Source organism: Mycteria americana, chromosome 7, assembly GCF_035582795.1.
Source record: "Mycteria americana isolate JAX WOST 10 ecotype Jacksonville Zoo and Gardens chromosome 7, USCA_MyAme_1.0, whole genome shotgun sequence".
In the NCBI taxonomy this organism is placed as follows: Eukaryota; Metazoa; Chordata; class Aves; order Ciconiiformes; family Ciconiidae; genus Mycteria; species Mycteria americana.
Genome location: NC_134371.1, coordinates 60,385,007 through 60,391,006, shown reverse-complemented (window position 1 = coordinate 60,391,006; position 6,000 = coordinate 60,385,007).

The window sequence follows — 6,000 nt, the reverse complement described above, 5'->3', positions numbered from 1 at the left end:
GTGCTGTTTGCCGTGAAAACTAATAGGGCCATGCTTGCTTTCATCAGGAGTGTAATCAGAGCCACGGATAATGTTTTAAAAGGCACAGCAGCTCCAAGTGCAAGCAGGGATTTATTAGTGAAAATGAAACCACACTCGAGCCTTTGCGAGTCTTATTTTAAGATCTGAAGGAGAAAGGAGCAGGCTGGCTGGCTGGGCAGTGGGGGAGGCAAGGCGGCCAGAGTTCTGCCACCAAGCAGCAGTGACGAGCAGCAGTGACAAGGGCTCACAACACTGATCGGCTGCCGTTCTTGCTCTGCCACAGGTTGTCTGCACAACCTTGGTCATGTCACTTAGCGTCACTGTTCTTCAGGTCTTAGCCTGCACAGGGGGGCAAAAATCACTCCCCTACAACTCTATAGAGAGATTATATTTCTGTATAAATAATGATCATTCTCCAGGGACACTTCCAGCCTCTGCAGTCCCTTTGGGGCCCCAGCAGGACCCAAGGGGGTGACCAAGGGGTCCCACAGGATCCTATAGTTTCAGAGAGCAGCTCTGGAACCTTCTCCCACTCTGGCACTGCCACGTGACAGCACAGCCATGCACAGCAGATGGGGACAGGAGGAGAAAGGGAGAAAACGTCCCAGCAGATGGTCATAGCAAGCAAATGGATGCCCAGACTCCTAGGGTCTCTGGTTCTGCTACAGACCTAAAGTCCATCCCATATTTGAGGTCCCTGGTTTCTGCTGTCTTGAAACAGAATAAGAGCAGTGGCCCGGTGCCACTGCTGGAAGGCTGAATTCCCAGTTTTGGCTGGCTCTCAGTGCTCCTGATGCTACTCAATAGACTCAAATAGCTCCTCTGTGCTGATGGACGGAGGACGTCCCACCGGTCCCCAACTAGGCTGGGGGAGGCAGTCAACACAGCCAGCTCCTTCGGGTTCGAGAGAGACCTGAGTATGACCTAAAAGTGCATTTGAAGGCTGAATTTGATGCTAGGAGGAGAAGAAACTGTGCTCCTGAGAGCATGACACATGTTTAGGGTCTGTTTCTCCATCCTGAGGACCGTGTGGCTGGTCAGCAGGGGTGAGCTGTGCAGAAAAGCTAGTCCTGCATCTATTTATCTCTTTTTGAAAGAGGGAAAAACCTGCAAAGTGAGCAGTTCTGTTTGGAAAAAGCCTGTTGGAGAGGCTTTCTTGGCCTCAGATGCCCTTGCCATCTGCGCACATAAGAAACCCTTCATAAGTTTCTCATTTCCTCTTTACCTTTTTTATATAGCCCATAATAAGATCCCTAATTTTAATGGACTGTATGGATCTCACTAACAGGGAATGGCTCCAGCAGAGAGGCTTTAAGCCTCTGTTTCAACAGGATCACCAATGGAGCTTTTGGTCCCTTGCTCAGCATCACTGCAGGTGCTGGTAGGATTTCTGCAGCCACCTCCACCAAAGCCCTCCCTACCTGCCAGGAGATGCGGGGCGCAGGTGCCCCGTGTAGTGTTTGTGGGAACTCGCCCCTCTCTCTCAAATGCTTAGGAAGCAGTACAAGAAAAATTAGCGGTACCTTGCCAAATTGGAAGATGTGGAGGGGGCTGGGCTTGTTTGGCCAGAGGAGAAGGCTAACAGGTAGTTACAGAGAAAATGGAGACGCGCTCTTCCTGGAGGTGCATGGGAGGCAATGGACACAAGGCACAGCAAGGGAAATTCTACCAAGATATTAGGAAAATAATTCCTAGCGAGACTAGTGACAAGAAAGTTAGAAAAGCACGCGGAAGGGTGACTTCCCTGGGCCGAGCCTCTAGAGAAGAAAAGAGCCTAAAGATATGACGCCGGGGGGGTGCAAGTGGTCTCAGCAGGGCACCATGCCAGATCTGGGTCTGTGGATCTGTGTTAAAACCCACTTAATGGCTTGGGTGAGAGGCAGGGGAGAGCATAACCCGGCCTGCAAGGTGTTACGGTGTCCCTTGCTTGGGACACAGCTCGACTTGGATGTCAGCAGCCTGGCTGGGCTCTCGGCTGGGGAAGGCAGCGCACAGGAGCTGATGGAGCCGTTACACCAGATGGGGGAAGGCAGAGCCAGGCTGCGAGGATGCACAGAGCACGTGTCAGAGCATCTGGGCTGGTTCCCGACAGCTCCTTTCTCCCAGAGCTCCTGGACAGGAGACAAAACGTGATTTCTTGCTCCTTCCACTCAAAGGAGGCTGTGAAAGTCTGATTTATGCTGAACACTCTGGAAAAGAAAGAAGCTTGGCTGTGGAACCAAGTTCAGCTCCCAGCCAGGAAAACCTTGTATGGGATCAACAAGTTTTAACCATGCAAATCAAATTTGGGTCCAAACAGAGCCCTGTTTCATGACTTCTGCCTCTCCCTTCCTCGCTGCACAGGGCCAGGCTACCTCCTCCCTGAAAAAGCCCTCACATCTATTCCCAGTGGCGGAGACAGGGCGGGATGTTGTAGACAATTTCTTTTCCTTCTTCTCTTTTCTTTTCTTCTCTTCTCTTTCCCAAGGCGCAGCCAAACATGTCACAGCTCCATCTTTCACTGAGATGATTCCCAGCTGCCAAAATGTACTAGAAGAGGTCAGCCCGCCTGTGAGCCTGTCACCAAAAGCTGTGGCTGAGCATGGCCTCATGTTATGTGACCCCAGGCAGCGTGGAGGAGTGCTCAGAGCACTGGGGAGAAGGAGTAGCTTGGCTCAGTCGCCAGCAATGAAGGTGGGCAGGTGATCTTTTTTATCCATGCCTTTGTTTCCCCAGGTGGATGCAGCAGACCAAAGGCTACTGTATGTCCTTCTTCCCCAGACCCACCATCTCCTGGATGACCCTGGAAATGGGTTGTGGGAGCAATCCTTTGACGTTGTTTGGGTTGTCTCCAGTCATAGCGATAGCAAATCCTCACCCTGTCCTTACACAGGTGAGAGCAATTCAACAGCAGTACCGATGCACCATGGAGAGGTGAGACCTCCCATCCAGGCCTGCTCACATGGGGAGAGTCCAAGGGGCTCGAGAGGTCCAGAATGTGCTGTCTAAGCTGGGACTGTCTCTGAAGCTTGTGCTCAACAATCTTACTTACAAGGCAAGTACAATAGGGCCTGAATAGGTCCCTGATGCACCTGGACATCCACCCAAGGTGCACAGTGATAGAAGGAGAAGGAATGAATAGAAGTTGCAGAAGGGAAAGCTTTGGTTAGATATTAGGGGGAAAATTCACCCTGAGGATGGTTACACACAGGGGACCAAAGAGGTGGAGGAATCTCCATCCTTGGAGACATTCAAAACTCGTCTGGACAAAGCCCTGAGCAACCTGATCTAAGTTGGCTCTGCTTTGAGAGCTGTTGGACCAGAGACCTTCAGAGGTTCCTTCCAACCTAAATTATCCTGTGACCTACATCCACAGCACTACCCAAGATGGTCTTGCATCATCTAGAGTTCAATAAGCCCATCTGGGCTTCTGCTTCTAAATCAGCAAGATCCTAATTCTCCCTTATGATTTAATCCCTTAATTCATTTGCTATAATCCTGTAGTTGTGGCTGGAGGAAAAGGAAAAAAAACACAGCAAAGCAAGCACAGAAATGCAACTAGTGCCCCCGAGAATAGTATATTACTCCTCTTCTTTCCTGTTTGCCTTCCTGCCGTTCCGCTTCCATGAAAATTTGTGGGATTTCATCCAAAGCTCCAGTATATCCTCTCCAGCAGTGGCTGGGGATGGATGCTTAGAAAGAAAATATCAGAAACAGTGAGCACAGAGCGATCCTTTCCCCACTGCACCCTGCCAACCTATAGCAGCCGAAGCTTCAAGGACATCTGAAGCTAAAGGCCACATCCAAACTCAAGTGCTTAGTAGTTACCAACTCAGAAGCTGCCAGCAGAGTGAGAGCCACAGCAGAGTGAGTTTTGCGGGGTGCCATAAGGTATTTCTTCTTCTTCATGTGAAACAGGCTGCCTGGTCCTTTCACCGGGCACCTGCCCGTGCCCTCTCCCCCTGGTCCCAGCCCCAGCTCTTGGGATGGAAACTAGAAAGGCACCAGCATCACTTGCAGATCTGCTTATTGCTGTGAGCATTGCATCTGACCCACAGACACAGAGCCTGAGCATTTCATCCCTGTTCTCCCTTTCCTCTTCTTTCCTGTGCCCCTGATCCCACAGTGATCTCAGGAATTCATTAATAAAAGCTGTCTCGGAGGTAAAACACAAGCCCCCTTCCCTTGACAGGCAGTGGTGGGATGCTTCTCGGCAGCGCTGTGACTCAGCCCCAGCCATTGTTCGCCCGGAGAAGTGCCATGCGCCTTTGCGGTGTGCCTTCAGGTTGAAGAGCCCTTTGTAGACAATTTATCCACCGAGCCAGAACAGGAGCGTTTTACACTTTGCTGTTCTGCTGTGCTGCCAAGGGAGAGCTCCCCGCATGCACACACGCACACACACACCTGCACACACACACACCCCTGCACACATGCACATATACACACCTGCACACACGTATACACACCTGCACACACGTATACACACCTGAACACACGTATACACACCTGCACACAGGCACACCTGCACACAGGCACACCTGCACACACACACACCTGCACATACACACACACACATACACACAAGTGCACACAGAGAGCAGAGCCTGCGCTAGGAATGACTGGAGCAAGCAACCTGCTGCTGTTTTAAAACACCACACCCCATGCTGGCAAGGGTGCTTCCCTGGGGGTACTGAGCACCCTGGCCCTGGGTTGGGGTGCTGGGAGGCAGGAGGTGAGCGCTGGGCACATACGGTGCTCACAGGCAACGCCAGGCAGCAGGTCCTGCCAGCTCACGCGATCGTGGGGGAAGAATGATGAGGGATGCTCCAGTCAAGGACATGGCACAACCCCACGTGCGTATCCGCAGTTCAGTCGCAGTCATGTGTGCTTTATGGGGGGAGCTTTATGTCAGACCTTTTCTCCTTCTCTGACCTCCTTGCTTTCCATAGCCCCCGCTCTTCTGCTTCCTCCCACGCAGCACCAAGGCATTGATCATTCTGAGGAGCTGGATGTGTGTGTCCGTACCTCCTGTTTCTTCAGAGGTGTGAGTGAGCTGAAATGCAGCTTTACAGAGGAAAACAAACTACACACATACTCACCACTATTGCCCACTAATGAAGCACACAGTAACGGTATGAATCCCTCTCCACGGCGTTTCTGGGTACTTGAAGTTCACACGGAAGGCAGCAGCTTCGAGAGGAGAGCAAGAGGATGCCTCTCCTGCCCCCACACTGACACGTGGGGCTGGCTTAGAAAAGATGTCAGTGGAGTTTGGAAAAGAAGCAGAAATATGTATTTCCCCAATAATCTCAAAACTTCAATAAATGTTTTCCCTCAGTAGGACGTAGCTGAGGAATCTGGGGACCGTTGCTGGAGCCAGCCGCTCTGAGAGGAGAAAGCGAAAAGCCAGTCCAAGTGCAACAACTGCCAGGACAATAAAGGGATCTGAAGGGGTTCAAGGGTAGGAGGGGGTTTTTTGTGTCTTTGGTGTTGTTTCTTGATTAGTATGTACATGTCAGAACCAGCAAAGCACACCTCCAGATCACACATGGGATCTTTTTCCCCTTACTTGGGCAACAGAACATATAGGCAGGACAATTGTGCAAACAAAGATGCGTGCCAAGCCCACCGCACCGAGGGGAAGAAATAAAAATACCAGTTATTTAAAACACATGTATTAACAGAAAGGTTCACCTCTCCCCTGCCTTTGTGCTCTGCTGACATCGCGGAGGCAGACGAAAAGCCTTGCTGGAGCATCAGGCTGGCCCCAGCCCCCGGGGGGTGGAGGGGCTTTGCTCCACTGGCTCCTGGCCTCCCTGGGCCACCCATTGGCACCCGCACCGTCGCCCACACTGTCACACGCACCTCTCTGCCCCAGCAAGGTCCTGGCGAGCGGGACACAGGTGCAGGAGGAGCTGGTTGAAATTCCCACCCCTTCCCTGCCAGGGAGAAGTACAGCTTTGATTTAAACGGGGGGGCAAGGCGATATGGGTGCAGTAC